The sequence below is a fragment of the Dendrobates tinctorius genome, unplaced genomic scaffold, assembly GCF_039654945.1.
Source record: "Dendrobates tinctorius isolate UK_male_01 unplaced genomic scaffold, ASM3965494v1 ptg000035l, whole genome shotgun sequence".
Classification (NCBI taxonomy): Eukaryota; Metazoa; Chordata; class Amphibia; order Anura; family Dendrobatidae; genus Dendrobates; species Dendrobates tinctorius.
In genome coordinates, this window is record NW_027361703.1 from 4,796,419 (window position 1) to 4,822,581 (window position 26,163).

At 41.9% G+C, this 26,163-nt stretch overlaps 1 protein-coding gene across 2 annotated transcripts in view; it reads right to left on the reverse strand.

Annotated features, from left to right (window-relative positions):
- Positions 1-26,163, reverse strand: part of NELL2 (neural EGFL like 2) — a 549,962-nt gene that overhangs the window by 478,006 nt on the left and 45,793 nt on the right. The gene's annotated exons all lie outside the window — the stretch shown is intronic.

The window sequence follows — 26,163 nt, forward strand, 5'->3', positions numbered from 1 at the left end:
CAGCTTCCTGCTCTGACTTAAAGGGAAACTGTCACCATGTCTTTGCTGCCTCATCTGAGAGCAGCATAATGTAGGAAAAGGGACCCTGATTCCAGCAATGTATCACTTAGGTTACTGGATGCAGCAGTTGTGACACCATCAGAGTTTTTAGATGTAGCATGCAGCAGAGCTCAGGAAGATAACCCCGCCCACATCACAGCTTTCTGTGTACATATTCTATTGACAGTCAGCTGCTTATCAGTGGAGGGGGCATGGTCGGACCAGGGCTCCTGTGCACCATGGTCAGGTCAGTGCTAATCTCCTGATGACAAAACTTTCATTGTAACTAAACAACAGCATGTTTTCTGAAAAGTGACACATCCCTGAAATCTGTGTCTCAGCTGTTACATTATGCTGTCCTCAGATTACATAGCAATAACCTGTTGACAGATTCCCTTTAAATCTGGTGGAGCAAAAACTTCCCTCTATAAAATCCATATGCACTTAAAGGAGGGCAAAACAATCACTTTTATATTGATGAAAGGAAAAAAAAACCACTAGAGATCCTGCTTTATTCAGTGGACTTCAATATATATAAACTCTTTAGTAATAATTGGCTTTCCTTAGCTTTTTCTTTGTTGTGATCTTTAGCTCCTTAGTTGTTCTTGTACCCCGTGTACCATTATTCTTAGTTATCTTTTACATTAAGCACATTGTACAGTCATGTGTCTGCATTTAGCTTTAGCTCATTTGTAAATGGGAAATAATTAAATGCAATGTACTTTATGCAAATATTAATTAAACTTTTTCTATTCTCGCCTACTAAAGGTCAACACAGGAACATTAAGGGTTATACATGTTAGATAAGCTATAAAAGCAGAAATAAAAAGGAAGGAAGATAAAAGAGTGTTCTGGGTCAGGAGCCACTAAAAGCATGAAAGGAAAATGATAAATGATGACCATGTATTCTGGGAGCAAAACAAGTTCAAAGAACCAGTTAGAAGAATTATTTGTAATGCTAGAATTTATTACTTTTTTGGAGACTAGTCCATTGTCCTCCAATAGAATCACTTTAGAATATTAGTATAAAATATGAGTATGAAAAGGACATAACTAGTAAATATCAAACAAATTCAGAGTAGCCAACAGCATCCATCACTATTGATCACCCTAATGAGAATGCCTACTATTGATCCAAACAATCACCATTTGATTGGAACCAAGATAAATCATATGGATTTCCTTACAGGGGTTTTCTGGGAGTTGAGAAATCCTTACCAAGCTTCAAAAACCTTTGAACCAGTAAAATAAAGATAAATTACTCTGAACCATTGTGTTTGCCTCTTTTTGCAACCTGATCCTCCTGGTTTACACTGTTGGGTTTCATGCTGAGCTTCTTATTAATGGATGCACTCGAGCCATTGTCTACTCCTCCTAGGTCTCAAAATTGGCCAACTACTACAGCTCCTAGCTGACAAGTATATCTTGCCAGTAAACATAATAACTAGGACTATAAACCCACCCAGACACCTCAAAACTATGTACTGAACATGAGATTGTCAATATGTACTCGACTTTGGGAACATGATTTGTTGACTTTAATGATGTTCCCAAGGCATTTACGCACTGCAAGCATCATGCAGTGTTGTGCAAAAAATACAGCTTGGGTCTGCCCATGTATGTGACATCAACACTAAACACAAGTACATGGTGGATGACCATAGGCAGTCAAGAAAATGCATTGGAGAACTATTTTTTTCAGGAACATCCACATCCAGTTATAATAGCCACCAAAGTTCATCTTATCAAAGCAAGGTCTACCTTGTTAAACATTAACCTTTAAAGTACTGTATGTAAGATCATGTTCTTATTGCACCTTGAGGTTATATTTCGTGTAAAGACATGGGATCACTGAATACCATATGCCAAATGTAATTAAAGGCAAATGGAGCACCCCCAGGACTGTGGCGTTTACTTGGTACCGGGCCGGTGTCTTAAAGGGGATATGTCGCGGTGGCAGTGACCCGGTCCGTGGTCCTGGGTGTCCATGTAAAATAAGAGGAATAAAGTTTATGTGTAGATAAGTTCGAGATGCCACTTGTGGTATCTGGTCAGAAGGGGACCAGCGCTGCAGTGCAGATTCTCTGAGACAGATGGTGTGATGCAGCAGAGGTGTAATAGCTCTCCACAAGCAGAGCTGTAGTCCCAGGGCAGTTGTAGTAGATGTTGAGGTAAATGGTGTAGTGTTTAGGCACAGAGATGTAGCAGTGCTGAGTAGGTGATGCAGGAAGAAGGCAGAGACACAGCTGAATGCAGTTCCAAAGCTTTACTCACATTTCTGTCATACACAGGTGCCCGCTTCAGTGCTGCATCCTCCAGGTGAGGGGCTCAGCCAACTCCCAGGCAAGAGGAGTATACTCTAGCAGCACTCCCTTCCATGTGCCTTTTCTGAATTTCTCCTTACTAGTGCTAATCTGAAGTACTTGTAGTTATCAATTACACTTAAGTTCCTCTTTCTTGCTGTTACTTAGAACTCCAATTGCATGACAGGTAGCTGTAGTACTTCAGGGACTCCTTACAATCATGTCCCGGCTCACACACGTCTCTACTGTGTCGTCGAGTCTTAGGTGGGAATAAAGTGGTCACAACTTCTATTCCTCCGGTTTCTGCTGTAGAACTGTTAGGATTCACACAGCCTCAGATACCGGCGCCCTGACTTTGGCGCATAAACTTAGGGATGAGCTCTGCTCTAGCTCCAATCCCCAGCTCTTCCTCCACACGTTCCGTCCTTTCCTTTCTATCCTTCTGAAGAACTGATCTTTCTCTTCCTTTCCTTGCCAGCAGCTCCAGCTCACAGGAAGCTGCTGCATATACGTCCTCTCACTCCATCCCTCTCTGGGGAACTGCTCTAACTTCCTGCAATTCTCCCGTTCTCTAGTGCAACCTAAGCTCCACCCACCTCCCAGCACGCTTCATGAACCAAGCAGGGGTCATAAAGGGTGCCTGCTGTTCTATGGTTTCCGTGCTGGGTGCAGGTGCTGGAGTCTGGTCAGGTGTCCCCATCTTACCTGGATAGTGAGGCATCATACCTCAGGAGGAGGTGCAGTACCTCTGTGGCGACTGAACCCTCAGGGGCACAACACTCACATTTACTCTGTGACCTGGATTCATCAAGACCGGTCTTGATTAGAAGGTGTTGAAGTCAGATGCTCCTAATTCATTAAGAGGCACACCTCATAATGAATCGGGAGTATCTAACAAGTGGGGTGCACCTCGCAACAAATCTTACTCTGGTAAAACTGGAGTAAGATTTATGTTGCAAGCAACACAGCCAACCATCATGAGCTTTCGCCCACTTAGTTGAAGCTGGGTAAAAGTTGCTAAAGAAGACAAAACGTTTCAAAATTTTCACCCAGCTATGCGTTGCACCAAAATTTTATGGTGCTTTCTATGCCAGAATCAGAAGGTGTAAAAGCTTTAATGAATCAGGCCCTAAGTATGTTACAAGAGTTAATGAGAATAGCTTTTCTGCTGTACAGGAAAGCATTGTTGTATATGCAACATAACATGATATGTTACTTTAACATGGGAACCTTTGGACAATATACACAGAATTTATACTTTTTTGGCATATGCGGAAAAAGTCACCATAAAATTAATTTGGGGGTAATTTATCATTCCCTTTGTGGCCGAGGTAAAAAAAAACACCACATTTGGAGCAATGTGCATTTACACAAACATTTTGATACTTTTCAACCTTTAACACCAGCCCCATCAGTTTTCATAAAGAGGGTGAGCTTTGAAAAAGATGCGTAGATTTCATCTTCTGGAGCACATAAAGCCCAAAATATGAAATACTAAACAAATTTATCAATAGGCCTGTGTCTCTTAAATTAGATATCCATGACTGGAAACCACTTCTTAACAAGCTAATGTGCAACATATAATAAAACAAAAACATATACTTAGCTCCCACACTGGCACAGCTGGGAAATATAGTATAAATGTAGAAGGAGTGAGGGAGTGTAACCAACAGGGATGGGGGGATGACCCACTTCTTGCCGCCGACAGACACGAGGCTGAGACAGGGGTTGTATTCAACAGGTCCGTTTTTATTGGCCGCCTCACTGATGACCACCGCAATTCACCACAGAAATTTCACACTTCTTTTATTCACAGACCTGGGTACCTTCACTTCTTATTTACATCGTCATGGCATCCTTTGTGGCTCTTCTCACTGTGGCTGCCCTAGGCCCATCCACCACAGCGCTTCACCATTCCAAGTACGCCGTCCGCTTGGTACCCTCAGACCGTCTACTGTCCTTTGGGCCACCCGCCGTGACCGTCTCAACTGTCAATTCCTCTGTGGAGCCTTTCTACCATCTCTCTCTCTACAGCAGAACCTCACTACTAGTGAGCTCCCCTGGCTGACTGGACTTTCCAGAACCTTCTCTCAACCTCATATACTCGCACTTCTGGTAGCTCCACCCAATATCACCTGACAGTTTCTTTGACCAATGGCAGTTACATAGTCAAACTCCCACACTCCCCACTGCCCTCTAATGGTCAAACAACAACACGGCACCCCTTTCTCTTTATCGCAGCGCTTTTGTACCTACACTGCGGTACCCCTCTGCCTCTTCCTACAGACAGATCTATCCGTCAGTTCAACCTCCCTACACTGACATTAAAGGAAAGGTGCCATTCAAGGAAAAAAGTATGCATATACTGTATATTTTTTCATTATATGTTGCACACTTTAGCTGTGAAAAGGCACATGTGCAGTACTGGACAACCATTAAATAATTTGCTCCAACTTACTGCAATGGGCTTTTTGTTCAAGACTGCCATATTAAACACCAGTCTTCATAAATTCTCCATATTGGGTTATCATGAAAAATATGTTTTTAGTCTTAATTGGCACATTTTTTAATACAGCTTGTAAGAAGGTCACTAATAAAAAACTGGTGGAGAGATATGTTTCACTGAGGTTGTTAGCTTCAGTGATATGAACCCTGAAGCTTGCTCCAGCATGCTGTGTGCTGAGAGGGGTTAATCAGCCATGACAGGGCTGTTTCTTTTGAACTGCTAAAGAGTTGGGTGGGACAGTTGTTCACAATATCTACAGCCTAGGGTGTAGTCTAGGAGGTAAAACGGAGAGCCTTTGGACTGACTCAGGGTTCTATGTGCCTGAAGGTGAGCAGACCCCCAGAGCTGTGCTTATGTTAAAAAGAGCTGAACCCTGTACCCTGTACCCAAATGGGCGGACCCCGCAGTTGTACGGACTGTAGTGGATGCTGTTTTTTGGTTCTTGTTGTGCCGGCAAGACTGCGTATGTTTTCTTTATTTTGGACTGGTTTAATAAACCAAATGAAGAAATTTAAAGAAAGCATTCTTTTGACTACCTCCTTAAGCAGCCGGGGTAGCCGATCTACCACAAGCTATAACTGTGGCTTCCATTCATAGATACTATCACAACGAACAGGTTACACCCTGCAGAATTGATAGCTGGATGACCCAATTTTATCTTTTACAAGCTAACTAGAATTAGAGAAGAAAAACAGACTTTGTGTCCTTTCAACCAGCTAAGACGTGCAGGTATTTATTTAATATGATGAGAATACCGCTAGTAATAACTCTAAGGTTGTGGGGGTGCTGCTTAATAACTTCATTTCCCTGCAGGAGACATTATAATGAGCTGGATACAATTTGATCATTTCACTCCATGTTCTTCCGCCCTGCTGTCTGAAGAAATTCTTTCCCGATGTGCTTGGGATCTGCAGGACTGTCTTATTTGTCCTTAGCACCTGTGTAAGTATAGAAATTATATCGGGATATTCTTATCAGTAAACCATACACAACTAGTGATGAATGGTTTATATAAGGACATACAGTAAGTGAATAATCCCCTGTTCTGCATCGTTCAGACACATTTCTGATGTTTGACTGACAGATTTTTTTTTCATTAGCTACTTCCCCTAAGCTTTGCCGCTGCTGTCTACAGAAAGATCTTCACGTTGCAATCTGCTCTCGGGGGACACATAATCCATCATTTTGCTTTAGTAATTGGTGCACCTGCCACAATTTTGTTTCAGGGATTACTGACATTTGTGAAGCGCTTTTCTGCCAAGTTTGAATGCTGGATCATAAGCTATAGTTTGAATATATGTATAAATGTTGCATGAGGTTTAAATAGCTCCTATGGGTCAGTTGACTTTACACAACTCACGAAAGTGCAGCTGGTTTATGACAAATTCAAGCACATCTCATATAGCTTACAATGCAGTTTATATGCAAACTCCAAGCATTCATTATTGTAGGCAGCATACAGGTGGGTAATTAGAATACAGACAGCTATTATTAGGAAGAGGGACCCAGCTATGCAGGGCTACTCCACTCCACGAATACTGGCTTTAGTTATGCCCCCTTTGTCAAAATATATAACAGTGAGCTAATCACAATGCTGCTATACAATGCAACTTTTATACAGTAGGTACAGAAAGTATTCAGACCCCTTTAAATTTTTCACTCTTTTTTTCATTGCAGCCATTTGGTAAATTCAAAACAGTTCATTTTCTCATTAATGTACACTCTGCACCCCATCTTGACTGACAAAAAAAGAAATGTAGAAATTTTTGCAAATTTATTAAAAAAAGAAAAACTAAAATATCACATGGTCATAAGTATTCAGACCCTTTGCTCAGACCCTCATATTTACATCACATGCTGTCCATTTCCTTGTGATCCTCCTTGAGATAGTTCTATTCCTTCATTGGAGTCCAACTGTGTTAAATTAAACTGATAGGACTTGATTTGTAAAAGTCACACACCTGTCTATATAAGACCTCAGAGCTCACAGTGCATGTCAGACCAAATGAGGATCATGACATCAAAGGAACTGGCCAAGGAGCTCAGAGACATAATTGTGGCAAAGCACAGATTTGGCCAAGGTTACAAAAGAATTTCTGCAGTACTCAAGGTTCCTAAGAGCACAGTGGCCTCCATAATCCTTAAATGGAAGAAGTTTGGAACAACCAGAAGTCTTCCTAGACCTGGCCATCCATCCAAACTGAGCAATCATGGGAGAAGAGCCTTGGTGAGAGAGGTAAAGAAGAACCCCAAGATCACTGTGGCTGAGCTCCACAGATGCAAAAGGGAGATGGGAGAAAGTGCTACAAAGTCAACTATCACTGCAGCCCTCCACCAGTCGAGCCATTAGGCAGAGTGACCTGACAGAAGCCTCTCCTCAGTGCAAGGCATATGAAATCCCGCATAGAGCTTGCTAAAAAACACATGAAGGATTCCCAGACTATGAGAAATAAGATTCTCTGGTCTGATAAGACTAAGATAGACCTTTTTGGTGATAATTCTAAGCGGTATGTGTGGAGAAAACCAGGCACTGATCATCTCCTGCCCAATACAATCCCAACAGTGAAACATGGTGGGGGCAGCATCATGCTATGGGGGTATTTTTCAGCTGCAGGGACAGGACGACTGGTTGCAATTGAAGGAAACATGAATGCGGCCAAGTACAGAGATATTCTGGATGAAAACCTCTCCCAGAGTGCCGAAGGTTCACCTTCCAACAAGACAATGATCCTAAGCACACAGCTAAAATAACAAAGGAATGGCTTCAGAACAACTCTGTGACCATTCTTGACTGGCCCAGCCAGAGCCCTGACCTAAACCCAATTGAGCATTTTTGGAGAGACCTGAAAATGGTTGTCCACCAACGTTCACCATCCAACCTGACTGAATTGTAGAGAATCTGCAAGGAAGAATGGCAGAGGATCCCCAAATCCAGGTGTGAAAAACTTGTTGCATCATTCCCAAGAAGACTCATGGCTGTACTAGCTCAAAAGGGTGCTTCTACTCAATACTGAGCAAAGGGTCTGAATGCTTATGACCATGTGATATTTCAGTTTTTCTTTTTTAATAAACTTGCAAAAATGTCTATATTTCTGATTTTTTTTCAGTCAAGATGGGGTGCAGAGTGCACATTAATGAGAAAAAAAATGAACTTTTTTTAATTTACCAAATGGCGGCTATGAAACAAAGAGTGAAAAATTTAAATGGGTCTACTTTCCTACCCACTGTATATACCATTGTGTAATATTGTACATAAACTTGGAAGCATGAAAAGTAAATATTTAAGGACTCATATTAAAAAAAAAACATTCACAATATTTTTTTTTGTACCATTGAATATAGAAAAAATATATCCATTAAAGTTATGAAAGGATTTGTATTTCCACCCACCCGCCAATTAAGTCAGGTTCCGCAACGAACGATAATCAACTCATTATGCAAAAACGTAACACTGTCTATATATAACTAGGCACGGAACTCCTGGATGTCCCAGAGGCAAAGCATTAATCCTTACAGACTGTCAAAGTAATGAATAGCAAAATGTAAAGCTCCTGGTATATTTAATAATAATTATAGAGGTTCTACAACATGTCTAATGCATTGTGTCACTGCTACCCCTTCCTAGCAAAGAGATTTACTATGATATTTTCACAGCCGCAAAGTCTCATATTCATGTTGCAGATACTAAAGGTATTTAGTATTGTGTTCAGAAATCTTCTCAGTTAAGCCCCCGTTACACACTGCGATATCGCTAGCAATATCGCTGTAAAGTCACCGATTTTGTGACGTTGCAGCGATATTGCTAGCGATATCGCTGCATGTGATACTTACCTCCGACCGGCTCCCCCCGCTGGTTATCAATGATCGCGCGAGAAGCTCCTGGACCATTCCTCGTCGGCCACTTCCTGCTGCGCTTCCTGTGGCGCCGACGAGAGATGCGTGGAGCCGGGCGGGAGGACACAGGATCGCCGCGTCTGACAGGTAAGTAGCAACCCCTGTCCCCAGCGATGTCGCTGGTGAGATCTGCCTGTGTGGCAGCTCACTAGCGACCACCTAGCGATGCACCAGCGATCCTGACCGCGTCATATCGCTGGTCGGGATCGCTGGTGCATCGCTAGGTGTAACGGTACCCTTACCTGCAGCTGATTTTGACTTAATGAACAATTCCACTCAATGGGACTTTATATGGTTGCATTTTTACCTTGATTTAAAATCATGTGAACATGGCCTAATAGTGTGTACTACATGGCAAATTTTTTGTAGCGCAACCTTCCAAATGTCTATTAGGATTATTGAAACTCAATATTAGGATATGGTCATACGGCTGTAGATTTGGGTTGATTATGCTAATGACACTCTGATCAGAGTTTGATCAGAGTGTGATCCGATTCTCATGGATGAGAAGATGGAGAAAAAGTTTTTCCATCTTCGCTATTATGCATCAGTGGTCGAGTGCAGTCCAATGATTTCCATGCACTCATTAACTTGCATGGCCGAGTGCGATCTAATATCAAATCAAGCTTGGATATGCTGTGTGGCCTCATACAGTGGCATGTAAAAGTTTGGTCTCCCCTGGTCAAAATTACTGTTAAGGCCCTTTTACATTTAGCGATGCACCAGCGATCCGACCTGGTCAGGATCGCTGGTGCATCGCTAAATGATCACTAGTGAGCTTCCACACAGGAAGATCTCACAGCGATGCAGCAGCGACGCAGCGCACGATACTCACCTTTCACACACAGCGATCCTGTCGTCCTCCCGCCCGCCTCCATGCGTCGCTCGTCTCACACAGCAGGAAGCCCAGCAGGAAGCAGACGAGAAATGGAGCCGCCCGATCTCACGCGATCAGCGATGGACAGCGGGGGAGCCGGTCGGAGGGGAGTATCACACATAGCGATATCGCTAGCAATATCGCTATAGCGTCACAAAATCATTGACGTTTTAACGATATTGCTAGCGATACCGCTATGTGTAAAACCCCATTTAGTGTGAACAGTTAAAAAAGCTGTAGATGAAATGATCTCTATAAGGCCTAAATCTAAAGATGACAAATTTCATTTGTATTTTAGGCAAAATATAATCATTTTTTACATTTTAAAAATTGCAAGAAAAGAAAATGCGCTCATGCAAAGTTTTGGACACTCTTGGCAAATTGTGTGCTCACATAACTTTGACCAAACTTTTAGGCCTTAATTAGGCATTTAGGGTTATGGCTTGTTCACTATCATAGTTAGGAAAGGCCAGGTGATGCAAATTTCCAGCTTTATAAAACTCAGCCTCCTCTAACCTTGTGCCAAAAAACAGCAGCCATGGGTTCTTCTAAGAAGCTGCCTAGTTATTTGAAAATGAAAATGGTGGAGGCCCACAAAGCAAAGCGTTTTCACCTCAGTTCGAAATGTAATTAAGAAATGGCAGTTAACAGGAACAGTGGAGGTCAAGATAAGGTCTCAAAGACCAAGCAACATTTCAGTGAGAGCTGCTTGTAAGATTGCTAGAGAGACAAATTAGAACCCCCACTTCAGACATTCAGAAAGATTTAGCAGACTCCGGAGTTGTGGTACATTGTTCTACTTTTCAGAGACACCAGCACAAATATGTCCTTCATGGAAGAGCCATGAGAAGACTACTTCTTCTGTGTGCTCACCAAAAAATTCAGTGTCAGAAGAATGCAAAAGAACATCTAAATAAGTCTGATGCATTTTGGAAACAAGTCCTGTGGACCAACGACGTTAAAATAGAAAATAGGGCACAGAATTTCGGAAAAGAACATCTCGCCAACCATTAAGCATGGGGTTGGAACAATCATGCTTTGAGGTTGTGTTGCAGCCAATGGCACAGGGAACATTTCACGGATTAAGTGAAAAATGATTTAATTGAAATTTCAACCAATTCTTGAAGCAAAACTAAAAAGTTGAAAAGAGGATGGCTTCTACAAATGAATAGTGATCCTAAACACATGTAAAAATCCACAATAGACTACCTTAGAAGGCTAGCTAAAGGGTTTACCATGTCCCTCACAGTCACCTTCTCTGAACGTCATTGAAAATCTGGGCCTGACCTCAAAATAGCAGTGCGTGTTAGACGACCCAGGAATCGCACGGAACTGGAAGAATGAATAAAAATCCCTCAAACGAGAATTAAAAGACTCTTGTCTGGCTACAAAAAGCATTTACAACCTGTGATATTTGCAAAAGAGGGTGCTACCAGGTACTAACCATGCAGGGTGCCCATACTTTTGCATCAATCCATTTTCCTTTTTGTAAGTTTTAAAACGTAAAAGATGGAGATTACATATATTTTTTTTCTTTGCATAAAATGCAAAGGAAATGTGTCATCTTTTACTTCAGGACGAACATTTAATCTACAACGTGCTTAACTGTTCACAATACCAGTAATTTTGACCAGAGGTGCCAAAAGTTTTACTTGCCACTGTAGACTAACTTTGGTCTGAGTGTGATCCGATGTTTAATCGGATTACACTTGGACAAACAATACGGTGGTGTGAGCAAGCCCTTAGGCTTCATTAAGATGTCCATTTTTCACATATCTGTTCTATTTCTGGTTTTCATGCATAGAACATGTACCCATTAAAGTCTATGGGGCCATGTGTCTGCAATAAATCAGAGATATGTTCATTTTTTTATTGGTGTCACATAAGAAAATCACCTATACAAGGCTATTGGACACGTAGTAAAAAAAATTCAGCACCAAGAGGTTGCACTCCAACAAACTTCATTCCAAAATCTTCATATAAAAGCATAGACAACCGACAATAAAATAGCAAAGGTCCCAGACACCGGTTTACGCTTTTCAGGGCCAAATATGCCCCTTAGTCATAACCTAGTGTTATACCAGTGAGTCAGGGTTTTATATTGACCAAGGATTCAAAGAAACCCTGCCCCATCACATGGTTCAAAATTTTCACACCCAAAAATGAAAAATTTGAACCATGTGATGGGGGAGCGGGGTTTCTTTGAATCCTTGAAGATTTTGGAATAAAGTTCGTTAGAGTGCAACCTCTTGGTGCTCAATTTTTTTTTACTACGTATTGGATTTTCCTGGGATGGCAGCCATGCACAGAGTGGACAGGTGAGCTGAAAAAGACTTTTTCATTTACTTAAGGCTATTGGACAGATTGCTTTTAAGAGGTTAAAGCTATGTCTATGCAGAAGGTTTGGAAACCTCTGTCACCAAAAAAAAGTTGAGTGGCTGTGTCCACCATGCGAAAAGTAAGCAGAACATTTGCGGATGGTACCCACGGTCTGGAGGAGAGAAGACTGTCCTCTGGGCTCTGGGTACTCTATCCCTGTAAAAAACAGAATTAAAATAAAAAATTCGGGTTATATTCACCTTCTGGCGTCCCGCTTAGCGTCCCCAGACTTCAGCGATACACGCGGCAGCTCCCGTTCCCAGTAATGCATTGCGATGACCTCTGCTGACGTCGCGTCTCGCGATCATGTAGCGATCTTGCGAGACCGCAACGTCAAAGGTCATTGCGGCAATGCATCACTGGGAACGGGACCTGCCGGAGCATGGCGGAGGCCTGGGGACACGGCGCGGGACGCCGGAAGTTGAATATAACCTGATTTTTCATTTTTTTTATTATTTTTAACATTTTACTATTGATGCCGCATAGGCAGCCTCAATAATAAAAAGTTGGTCACACTCGTCAAACACTGTCAATCAGTTCTCCAAGCGATGCTACAGATCGCTTGGAAAACGCTAGCATTCTGCAAGCTAATTACGCTTGCAAATCGCTAGTTTTTCCATGGGAAAATCTCATTTTAAATTCCCGCGGTTTTCCAGCAGAAAAACTAGCGGGAATTCCGGTTCCGGAATTCTCGCGGTAAGTTCCGCAACATGTGCACATAGCCTTAGGGTATGTGCACACATTGCAGATTTGCTTTTGCAGATTTGTATGCGTTATTGTAAGCTAAATAAAGATATATTATTTAACGGAAAAAATTGTGATGTAATTTCCTTGTCAGACCTCTTCTTTTACATTCTCCATTGAAGACCATAATATCATTGCATACCATTTTCAAATATAATGTTTACACCAGGGCTGTGGAGTCGGAGTCGTGGAGTCGGAGTCGGAGTTAGTTTTGGTTGGAGTCGGAGTCGGTAGAAATGTACCGACTCCGACTCCAGCTTTAAAAAAAATGTATTAATATTTCATAATTGAACTTTCATATGAATTTTATAAATGTTACTCAAATATATATGTTCTATCAAACTATGAAAAACAGTGATAAGCAGTTCTGCTGGAGATAGAGACATTTCTTACTTCTTGTGTGTCACTGTTCTCCACTGCCCTTATCTAATCTTATACTTGGTTAACCTCATGCTGCCCCAACCCCCCTACTTACAATGTATGAAACTGAAAGTGAAAATGTGTTGCAAATTCTTAATAGTAAAGCTCCTCCTCTAGACTAGATCATACTAGGTGTGCGTCTTCCAAGCATCTCACAGCTGCCTGCTACTCAGAAGAGGAAGACTGTAAGAAGTATTATCCTTTCAACAAACTTTGCATCAGTTAACTGTGAGTACATGAGGAATTATAACAGTATTACTGACCACTATATCAGTTGTACGACCTGGCAATAATTTTGTACAATTGTTTTTAGGAAAAACAATTGTCATTTGGATTGTGAATGCAGAATTAAAAACCTGAGAATGTCAAAGAAGCATCACATTAAATCAGCTGTATTTGAACATTTCACCATCACTCAAGATAGAAAACATTATGTCTGTCAGTGTATGACAAATGATCCAGACGAAAACAAATGCTGTGAAGCCAATATGAGTGCATATTCAGGCAAAGATAAAAATGCTCCTACCAGAGATTCTAATCTAAAGAGACATTTACAGCGCTTTCATCCAGAAGTACTGAAAGCAGTGGATGAGAAAGACTGCATCCAAACCAATGAACCAGTGCCCAGCTCTTCCAGCCAAACAAAGGAGCAGAGAACTTTGCAGCCATCAGTTGCAAGATATTTTGTCAGTGACAAAGTTACTGTGACAATGACAGTAGATACATTTAAAAAACAGATCATAGAGCTTGTTGTAAAGGATAGTGTGCCTATTTCATTATTTTCACGACCAGCTTTTAAGTGTCTGAATGGGGAAATGGCCCGCAAGCTTGGTGTTTCTCTGGAGAGAGAGAGTATTAGAAAATTAGTAATCGAAGAAGCTTTTAAACAAAAGGAAGAACTTAAAAAAACTCTCAAGGGACGCTTTCTGTTTCTTAAAATGGATGCCTGCACACGTCACAGAGTGAACTATTTTGCCATCAATGTCCGATTTGTTTGTGACAAAAATGAAATAGTTACCAAGACATTGGCAGTAAAAGACACCAAAGCTCATCACACCAGTGAGTTTCTCCAGGTCTTGGTGGAAAAGGTTCTGCAAGACTATGAACTTAAAAAAGAGCAAGTTCTTTCTGTCGTAACTGACAATGCTTCAAATATGATAAGTACTATTAAGCTAATGAATGAGAGTAATGATGGTGACCAGCAGCTAGAAGAACATTCTGGGTCCACAGACACAGAAATGTTTGAAATAGAGGAACACAGTATTGTAACTGAGGAGCCAACTGAAGTTGCTTCAGATGAACAGCAACATGATAGTTTAGATGATCTTGTTGAAACTGTGTCAATATGTTCTTTCATTCATCACATGTGCTGTGTTGTGCATACGCTACAGCTGGCTATAAGACAGTCTGCAAGACGGAAATGCTGCACTGATTGGCAAGGTGAGAAAATTGGCTACTGTTGCCAGAACAACTAAAGTTGACTCAATTTTGAAGAGACGTGCTGGAAAAGGGGCAATTATTGATCAAGCCACACGATGGGGCACTACTTACTTAATGATTCAGCGCTTGGTTGAACTGGAAACCTTTCTTGTAGACATGGCTAACCCTCAACTGACACTAAATGAAAGTCAGTGGAATCAGGTGACTGAGCTGGAAAAATTGCTAGAGCACCCATTTACAGTGACTAAAAAATTACAAGCAGAGGACTTAACTCCAGGTATTTTCTTAAAGGAGTGGAAGAACCTGATGTTTCGCCTGTCCCAAAGAGGAGGGTTAATTGGAAGTGGCATTGCTACATCAATGAAACGGAGAGAGGAGCTACTATTACAAAATAACATTCTTTTGGCAGCTGTTTATGTAGACCCAATGCATCGGATTCTTCTAGATGATCAACAGCTAAGTAAAGGAAAAGAAGCTCTGTTTGAAATAGCAGTAAGGATGAAAGGGTTGCAGAACAGTCAGGAGGAACAAGAAGAATTTGGTCGTCCTGCCACATCTTCACCCTCATCATCAACTGATGAAGAATTTAATTTCGAAAAATATTTGGATCACAAGGACCGTGCAAAGCGTTCCCGCATAGAAGAAGAGTCATCCCCATCAAGGAACACAGCCAGTACATTTCAGCAAAATTTTTCATGTGCACTAAAAGAAATTGAGAAATTTGACCGTTCATCAAAAATAACAGTGCAACAAGCGATTCCTCTGTATCCTGACATTGTCAGAGATGTTGCCCGAGTGGTTACTGCTTTGCCACCAACACAAGTTAGTGTAGAGAGGTTGTTCTCTGCTCTCAAAATAATTAGATCAGATTTGAGGGCATCCATGAAGGAGGATCTGACAGAGGCAATACTTTTTCTGAGGACAAATTTATAGATTTCTTCTTATTAACTGCATAAAAGTGTTTATTGCATATTTACTTACAGTTTAGAAAAGTTTATAAAAGTTATTTGCTATATTCTAATTGTATTATAATAAATGTAGTTTTTGCTCTAAGTGGTCTGATTACTTATATGATGGTGAGAAACTGAATAAGCACGATGTTTAATATTTTACAACAGTAAATTTGTTGTTATGAATTGGCCATTTATGAAGGAGTCGGAGTCGGAGCCGGAGTCGGAGTCGGAGTCGGAGCCTGATAAAATCCAGGAGTCGGAGTCGAAGTCGGAGGCGCAACTGTGGCTTGCCGACTCCACAGCCCTGGTTTACACACACAAAACAAATATACCGTATTTTCCGGTGTATAAGATGACTTTTTAACCCCTGAAAATCTTCTTAAAATTTGGGTGTCGTCTTATAGGGCGGGTACGGAGCAATGTGCAGTCACCGCATATGGTGGGGGGAAGTGGTCCCGAAGACGAGGTGAGGGGCCGCCTCACCAGGAAGGTGTAAGTGAAGTATCCCTATTACCTCATTGCGGCAACAGTGCTCCGTGTGGCTCTCTGTGCAGTGTGGGGGCTCCGCCGGCATTTCATTACAGCCCGGAGGCCTCTGCAGCTCTATTGCTGCGATACGGTGGCCTCCGGGAAAATGGCCACTGGGAGCGGTGCATGCTCAGATCAGATCTCATCTCCAGATCTCAACCCCAAAGAAAACCTTTAGAGGGATTTGAAAATCCATATTGCCCTGTGACAGGCTCAAAACATCACTGCTCTAGAGGAGAGCTGCATGGAGGAATGGGCCAATATACCACTAACAGTGTGTAACAACCATGTGAAGACTTACAGAAAACATTTGACCTCTGTCATTGCCAACAAAGGATATATAACAAAATATTGAGATGAATTTTTGTTAATGACTATATACCTATTTTCAACCATAATTTGAAAAATATATCTTGCCAAATCAGACAAGGGGATTTTCAGGTTTGCTTTCTCATTTTGTCTCTCATAGTTGTGGTCTACGTATGAAATCAATTACAAGCCTCTCTCATTTTTTAAGTGGGAGAACTTGCACAATTGGTGGCTGATTAAATATTTTTTTCCACACTATATATATATATATACAGTATATACTAGCTGAAGAGCCTGGCGTTGCCTGGGCATAGTAACCAACTGTGGTTAGTTATAACAAATTGTAATGATTATATTGCACACAAAAACATTTCACATCATATATTCAACACTACAGATTTGCAACACAAATTAACTAAACGATTACCCAAGTATTGATAGTATTTTATTTTCAACTCATTCAAGATTTTTGGTTTTTCCATTCGGTGCAAGATGAACAGATGTTTGGCAGTTCCAACTCTTGAACAGACCACGTAAAGTTAACCATGAGAAAAGCATGGAGATTGCAAATCGATCCCTACAACTTTCAAGGACTGTCCCTGAGCCTTGTTATTGGACATTGCAAATAGCAGTTGAACTGGAAACTGGAGGCGTTTAAAATCAAAAAACAAATCAGATGGAATGAGTGGATTTCTTGGAATGAAAATGTCCTCTCCTTTGGCACATCCTGTTTCTGAGCTGTGTATCTAACACTATTCTGTGTGATACTGACTGCTGAGCCATGTACCTAATCCTATCATGTGTGTTATTGACTGCTGAGCCGTGTATCTAATCCTATCCTGTGTGATACTGACTGGTGAGCCGTGTATCTAATCCTATCCTGTGTGATACTGACTGCTGAGCCGTGTATCTAATCCTATTCTGTGTGATACTGTCTGCTGAGCTGTGTATCTAATACTATTCTGTGTGATACTGTGTGCTGAGCTGTGTATCTAATCCTATCCTGTGTGATACTGACTGCTGAGCCATGTGTCTAATCCTCTCCTGTGTGATACTGACTCCTGAGCTGTGTATCTAATCCTATCCTATGTGATACTGACTGCTGAGCCGTATGTCTAATCCTATCCTGTGTGATACTGGGCTCCCCCTGCAGTCTGTGTCAGAGGGTGGTCTGTGTTGACATGGTAATAAATTGTGTTATTTACAGTATATATATATATACGTATAAATATATGTGTGTGTGTGTGTACTGTATGTGTCAGCCAGATACCCTGATTAATAAAATGGTACATAAAAAGTTAAAGAGTAAAGACACACACGAAATTTGCATGAAACGCAATATCTGTTTATTTTTCTGAAAAATATTTTAAAAAGTTGCGTTGGCTCCCACATAATTTTCATAACGAGCAGAGGGAAAGCCGACAGGTGAGGGCTGATATTAATATTCTGTGAAAAGGATACCATTGCGGGAGGATTACATCCTGTCAGTGTATCACCAGAGGCCGGGTAGAGCAGTCACATCTCCCGATGTAACTGTTATACAAGTGAGATCGTCATGGGACACTCGTTATTAAATGGACTACGGCAAAAAGGTAAGTATATGTTGGTTTATTATTTTATTTTTGTTGCAGGAGACACGGGCGTCGGGGATTAGGTGTTTGGTGAGTATGAATGTTTTTTTTTCTGTTTTACAATTGAACACACTCACAGGATGATGGGACTGCTGTCCCATCATCGGATCATGCTGTCACTGTTATATGTGACAGCAGACATAGCCAGATGGGAGTAGTAGTCCCATCAGACGATGCCTGGCTACACACACAGAAACCCGCAGACAGACACCCACAGACAGACACAGACACGCATATATTCTTCGCTCACATATATTCTCCGCCCACACACAGACACACCCATATTCTCCGCCTACACACCCCTTCCTCCTTACTTTCCGCAGCGTTTTTGGCACGCAAATCCATAGTTAATCTGCAAACCTTTTTACACCTGCGGTTTAGCTGCGTATTTAACTGACTCAATGTAAGTCAATGGATGCAGAAATGCTGCAGATCCGCAAAAAGAATTGACATGCTGCGGAAAATAAAACGCTGAGTATCAGGACGGAATTTTCCGCAGCATGTGCATACCAATTCTGTATGCCCATTGATTAACATTGCTTGAGCACTCCTTTGCAGATTTGGTGCAATTCCAAGCAGAAAATACGCTGCGGAGCCGCAACAAATCCGCAGCGTGTGCACATAGCCTTAAAAGTGTTCACCATCAAAGCTACATTTGTATAACATTTACTCTGCATATGAAAATATCACAAGGGTATCCTAAAAATTACTTTGTTACTTAATGTAGTCATGACTTTAAATAATACTAGCTGAAGAGCCAGGCATTGCCCTGGCATAGTAACTAACTATGGTTAGTTATAACAAGTTATAATGATTACATATATATATAAAGCTGAGTGTATAGCCCCGCCCTCTCCGCATAGCCACATTCACTATAATATCCCACATCATCCCGTCAGCCAGAGCTACCGGACTACTACCCCTAATATCCCACATCATCTCGTCAGCCAGAGCCACCAGACAACTACCACTAATATCCCACATCATCCTGTCACAGCTGCCGGACTACTACCCCTAATATCCCACATCATCCCATCAGCCAGAGCCACCAGACTACTACCCCTAATATCCCACATCATCCCGACAGCCTGGGGTCAGAACCAGAGCGCTGAGTGGAATGGCCCTAACTTCCATACCGGAGATCCCTTTAAGAGAGGCCTGGCGTCAGAACCAGAGCGCTGAGTGGATTTGCCCTGACTTCCATACCTATGATCCCTTTAATAGAAGCCTGGGGTGGTGAGAATCAGAGAGGGATTTACTCTAACTTCTATACTGGAGATCCCTTTAAGAGAGGGCTGGGGTCAGTACCAAAGCGCAGAGTGGATTTGCCCTCACCTCCATACCAGGGATCCCTTTAAGAGGGGCCTGGGGTCAGAATCAGAGCGCAGAGCTGATTTGCCCTCACTTCCATACCGGGGATTCCTTTAAGAGGGGCCTGGGGTCAGAACCAGAGCACTGAGTGGAATTGCCCTAACTTCCATACCGGGGATCCCGTTAAGAGAGCCTGGGATCAGAACCAGAGCGCTGAGTGGATTTGCCCTGACTTGCATACCAATGATCCTTTTAATAGAATCCTGGGGTTAGATTCAGAGCGCAGAGGGATCTGCCCTAACTTCCATACAGAAGATCCCTTGAAGAAAGCCTGGGTTCAGAACCAGAGCGCTGAGTGGATTTGCCCTAACATCCATACCAATGATCCATTTAAGAGAGACTGGGGTCAGAACCAGAGCGTTGAATGGAATGGCCCTAACTTCCATACCGGGGATCCCTTTAAGAGAGGCCTGGGGTTAGAACTAAAGCACTGGATGGATTTGCCCTGACTTCCATACCAATGATCCCTTTAATAGAAGCCTGGGGTCAGAATCAGAGCTCTGAGGGATTTTCCCTAACTTCCATACCGGAGATCCCTTTAAGAGAGGCCTGGGGTCAGTACCAAAACGCAGAGTGGATTTGCCCTCATTTCCATACCGGGGATCCCTTTAAGAGGGGCCTGGGGTCAGAACCAGAGCGCTTAGTGGAATTGCCCTAACTTCCATACCAATGATCCCTTTAATAGACCCTGTGGTCAGAACCACAGAGCTGAGTGGAATGGTCCTAACTTCCATACCAGGGACCCTTTAAGAGAGGCCTGGGGTCAGAACCAGAGCGCTTGGTGGAATTTGCCCTCACTTCCATACCAATGATCCCTGTAAGAGACCATGCGGTCAAAACCAAAGCGCTGGATGGATTTGCCTTGACTTCCATGCCAATGATCCCTTTAATGGAAGCCTGGGGTCAGAATCTGAGTGCTGAGGGATTTGTCGTAGCTTCCATACCGGAGATCCCTTTAAGAGGGGAGATGTGCCTATGGGATGGAGGATGTGTGATGGGTATATGGGCATGGGAGGGGATGATTCATTTCTGTCATGTGCTTTCTGCTCCTTTCTGGGGGGCAGACAATGGCTGGGAGCTTATGTTCCCAGGGATGCTAGATTTCTTCCACCCCATCAGTGTCTGCTGATGTGTTTTCTACAGTGAGAAAACTGTTGCTCATAGCAACCAATCACAGCTCAGCTTCTTTTAAACAGCTCTGGTGAAATGAAAGATGCTTCGTGATTGGTTGGTGATACACACACACATACATTCATTTTATATATATATATAGATATATTTATATTAAACTTATTTTTTCCAAAAAAATTCCTTAGTCCATTAATTTCAATTCTGATAATGTGACCGGATCTCCTCTCTTTGGCATATAAGATCATGTGAGTACACCATGTTTAGAAGAAAAGTTAATTTTCTCCCAAAATGTTTGTCATCAGCACTGATGTCACATATATATAAGCAGACTTAGGCCGGGATCACACTACCGTGTGTGATGCGAGAAACTTGCACGAGTCTCTCGCATCAACACCCAGTGCTACCGCAGGCACTCAGGACCGGAGCTGCGGCTGCACAGAAATACATACAGCCGCAGCTCCGGTCCTGAGTCCCGGCAGCAGCGCCGGGTGTTGATGCGAGAGACTTATGCACGTTTCTCGCATCACAAACGGTAGTGTGATCCCGGCCTTAAGCAGTTTTGCATAAAGCGAACTGTTTCTATATGATCCTTGATATTTTTCATGTAAGCCAGCAGCATGAGGCAAGCGCATCAGTAACACATAAAAGATCAAAACAACTAAAAATAAGTAAAGAAAGTAATGTATCAAGTCCCTGAAAATCCCTTCAATCAACCACATACGCAGAGAACATTCTTAATGTTCCATTGACATTGTTTAGAATGTTTTATCTCTGCCTAGAATTTGCAGTCTTGAGCAGAGTGATCGATGTTGGCTCATCAGGATGTAAACTCAGCATGCTTAGTGCAAGAGTATCAAAATGATTGAAATGCTGCACTAGCAATTACTCTAGAGTGCCATAGATTGTGGTGATGCAAGTCCACCGAGTCTCCCATAGTGAACCTATCATCTATAAAATGGATACTGTATTTCAAACTATATCATGTTTAAAAATTACACAGTCTTAAGAAATTAAAAAAGGAAAATGTTAACATTTCCCCATATTCTAGTGGCATGGTACTAATTGACAAAGAGCATATTGATCGGACCTCCACTGTTTAGGATGATTCATGATAAATACTCCTTTAAAGAATTAATATTTCGATTACAAATAACTTCATCAGTGATTACTGTTTCACTATTATTGTAGTAGGCCTAAAAGGGGCTATTTAATCGAACGGCACATAAACAAATGCACAGCGGCATTTAATCATTAGTGTAGGTGTAAGAAAAGGCAATCAGAAGAGTGGTGGGAGCTCAACTCAAAAACACGATGAACTCATACCTCAATTAGCTGCCACACAATTGTCTATGCATCTTAATATACCTCTACGGCTTGGTTTACATCTACATTAAGAATTCCATTTTTATATTCCCTTTTAGAAAACAGAACTGGAATTCATGCAGGAAAAAGAACTATCACCTGACAGACACAAACAGCTGCAGATGGACCTCAACTGACTATAATGGTGTTTGCAGCTTTTTGTTAGGTTAGCAGTCATTTTACTTTTGCTGTGAAAATATTGGAACCTGCAACGATGCTTCATAACAGGTGTGCGCAAATCCTAAATACTACGCTCATGGAGTAGCCAAAATATGATCCCACTCCTCAGTGTGGCTTAGGACGTAGTCTGGTGCAGTGGCATACTGAGCTGTCTGTGCAGTGATTGATTGCTCAGTAGTCCAGTCTGGTGCAAGGGCATGTGGAGATGTCTGTGCTGGGATTAACTGCTCCATTCTCCAGTCTGCTTCAGGGGCGTACTTTGCTGTCTGTGTAGTGATTGACAGCTTGGCTATCCAATCTGAGTCTGGGAGGTGCAGAGCTTCCCTCAGGTGTTCCCTGTTCCAGAGATTACTTAGCTAATTAACTGAGCTGTCTAGCCCAGATAGCTTCCGGCCATAGTTTCTGTGTGGCTTGTTTTGGTCTGTAGCTTGTTCTCCACATTCTGACTTTCTGATACTTTGTTATTGGACCCTGGACTTTCCTATTGACTACCTGTTTGTATTACCCCTTTGTCTCTAATCCGCTATCTTTCTGGTAATCTGACCCCAAACTCTTACCTGACTATGCTTTTATTTCTTCTCTCTGTTTATGACATACCCTCTTGACCACTGACCTCAGACTCCTTGACTATCCCAACACAGCATGTCCATGAGAAGTGTCTCAGCCTCACACTACCATAGCAAGATCAAATATTATCATCATACTATCACCGAACAAAACCCAGTACACCAAGTTGAATATAACCAATTGTACCACTATACAGTATAAGAGACATATAATGCCATCACACCTTGGCCATATGTTACCATGTAGTGTCTGAATAATACCACCATATGATCACTGAGTAAAAACCTATATATATGTGAAATAAATAAACATACAGATCCTATAGTTATTAGACTATGAACATGAACAAAAAAGTGTCAAACACAAAAATACTATAAAAAGAATTTTTATTGAAAATAATACAAAATTAACACAAGAAAATTGTTCGTTGGTGCCTCAAACCAGACAAAAAATGAAGGAATCAGATAAGGGGAGGAAAATACTGACAGCCAAAATTCTCAGAAGACCGGGCTTACTGATTCATGCGCATAATACTCTAAAAATCTCTAATATATTGCACAAAATGTGCTTAGTGGGCTAAAAAACCTCAAGACATGAGTTAACATCCCTAAATAGTTCGGAATGCTATACTGTTAATGAGTAGCAAAAGTGCAAATGCATGAATAAAGGTGCAATGATAACATCCACATGTCCATAACGGACTATCTGAGACATGCCATGAGTCTCTAGCCCATACCATAAGCCAAAAGGACGTTCAATATACCTGTGTGCTCTATGACCATGATTAGGTAAGAAGCCCAGTTCCAATCATCATACCCAGACATGCGTTTCGCACCGCAAGTGCTTCTTCCTGGGGGCGTCCCCAGGAAGAAACGCGTGTCAGGGTTTGGAGGTTCAGTGTGTCACTTGACATTGCACTGTTGCGGGGATTGCCATTTCAAGTATGATGATTGGAACCAGATGCTGCCGGAAGATTTCAGACAAAGGATTGAAAAGAATTATCAGAAGAACTGTCCAAGAGCCAAAGACCACAGGTGGAGAGCTACAGAAAAACCTGCAGGTATAATTGTTTCAAAGAAAACAATAAGCATTGCATTCAACCTCCATGGACTGTGTGGCCGCTCAACACGCATGACTCCATTGCTGAACAAAAATCATATTTAAGGGTGTTTAAAGTTTGCTCAACAAGATTTAGACAAGCCTGTGAAATACTGGGAGAATATAGTCTGGTCAGATGAAACCAAAATGAAACTCTTTTTATGCTATAATTCACACAATGTCTGGAGGCCAAAAATCACTGCATATCACTCCAAAAACACCATACCAACAAAGCTTGGAAATGGGAACATCATAGTGTGAGATTATTTTTCAGCATTCGGCACTGGCAAACTTCATATATTTGAAGGAAGGATGAATGGACAAATGTACCAAGACATTCTTGATAAAAATCTGCTACTGTCTACCAGGGTGATGAAGATGAAATGAGAACATTTGCACAAGACAATAATCCCAAACACACAGATAAGGAAACTATCAATTAGTTTCAGAGAAAGAAAATAAAGCTGCTAGAGTGATCCAGCCAATTTCCTGACCTAAATCCAATAGAAAACCTATGGAAAAAACTAAAGTTCATAAAAGAACCCCACGGAACCTTCTAGATTTGAAATGTATGTATGTGGGAAGAATGGGCCAAAATCACATCTGAGAAATGAATGTTACTAATTTCTCCATACAGAAGGCGTATTGAAGTTGTCACAAAGGCTTTTGTACGAAGCATTAATTAAATTTCAATAAGCCTGTTCAATACTTTTTCCCTGTATCATTTCTCATTATTATACATAACTTATTTTATGGATGTCTATGGTTTTATTTCTTTGTTTCACCATGTGATGTTCTAAAGTAAGGGAGAGGGGCCTAAAACTGTACCTGGAACTTGGTCCCTAACCATCCCTGTCCCAGGGGTACTCTTGATGGAAGAGAGGCCTGGGCCTGCAACTTTACCATGCTCCTGTTAAACCCTAATCTGTCTACTCCCCCAACTCATGAGGCATGGGACAGAAATGGAAGGGTAACAAGACAAAAGGAAGGACAGGGTTAACAAAAAATCACTATCATACAAAACACTCCCCAAAAATAGGGAGGAACAAAAAGAACTAAATAGACTGAGGAGAAAAACACTCAGAAAACTACTGCACACAAAACACTTCAGCAACTACTCCCAACTAGAGTTGAGCGAAACGGGTCGAAAAATTTCAAAAGTCGCCGACTTTTGGCAAAGTCGGGTTTCATGAAACGAAACCCGACCCTAGGATGAGGTCGGCCACGAGGTCGGCGACTTACGCGCCAAAGTCGCATTTCAAAAGTTTGTTTTGCGCTCTTTTTCAGCCAATCAGGATCCACGGACACTGTGGGCAACGTGATGACATAGGCACGGGTCACCACCATCTTTCAGAAGGGCATGCAAGTGATTGGCTTGCTTTGGGGGGCGTCACAGGGGGTATAAAAGGGCGTGCACGCCGACCGCCATGTTACTCATGCTGATCTCAGAATAGGGAGAGCTGCTGCTGATGATGATTTTGTAGGGAGAGCGTTAGGCAGGGAAGAAGACACCAAAAACTGCTTCTGCTGCTAGCGATTTTGCCTGTACAACACACCAGTCACTGTGTGTGCAGTGCAAGGGGAGGCTATATAGTGGTGTATCAGTGGTGTTGGTTGTTGGGCTGCCTTCTAAGGCTTCCTGACATTCCTGCATTGCTGTTTACCCACTGCTCCGCAAACTGCTTTTTTAAAAGCAATCCCAATTTTTATTTTTGTCCTGCTGAGAAGAAAAAAAAACTGCTTCTGCTGCTAGCGATTTTGCCTGTACAACACATCAGTCACTGTGTGTGCAGTGCAAGGGGAGGCTATATAGTGGTGTATCAGTGGTGTTGGTTGTTGGGCTGCCTTCTAAGGCTTCCTGACATTCCTGCATTGCTGTTTACCCACTGCTCCGCAAACTGCTTTTTTAAAAGCAATCCCAATTTTTATTTTTGTCCTGCTGAGAAGAAAAAAAAACTGCTTCTGCTGCTAGCGATTTTGCCTGTACAACACATCAGTCACTGTGTGTGCAGTGCAAGGGGAGGCTATATAGTGGTGTATCAGTGGTGTTGGTTGTTGGGCTGCCTTCTAAGGCTTCCTGACATTCCTGCATTGCTGTTTACCCACTGCTCCGCAAACTGCTTTTTTAAAAGCAATCCCAATTTTTTTTTTTTTGTCCTGCTGAGGTAATGAGCGTGCATTTTTTCACACCATACAGCGGTGTACGCTCCTCACACAGTACCGTGTAACGGCTGTTATCACAGCCACAGTGAAGCTATCAGTGTGTCACTCTGTGAGAATAAAACGAGGACATGTTCCATTCTTACAGACCTGCACTCTAGGGAGATTCCTATTCTGCCCAATTCTACATACACCTTGTAGTTTGTGATACACTAGCCAATTTCTGCCTGTGACATAGCGCTGTGATATTCAGTGGGCCTCACACAATCCA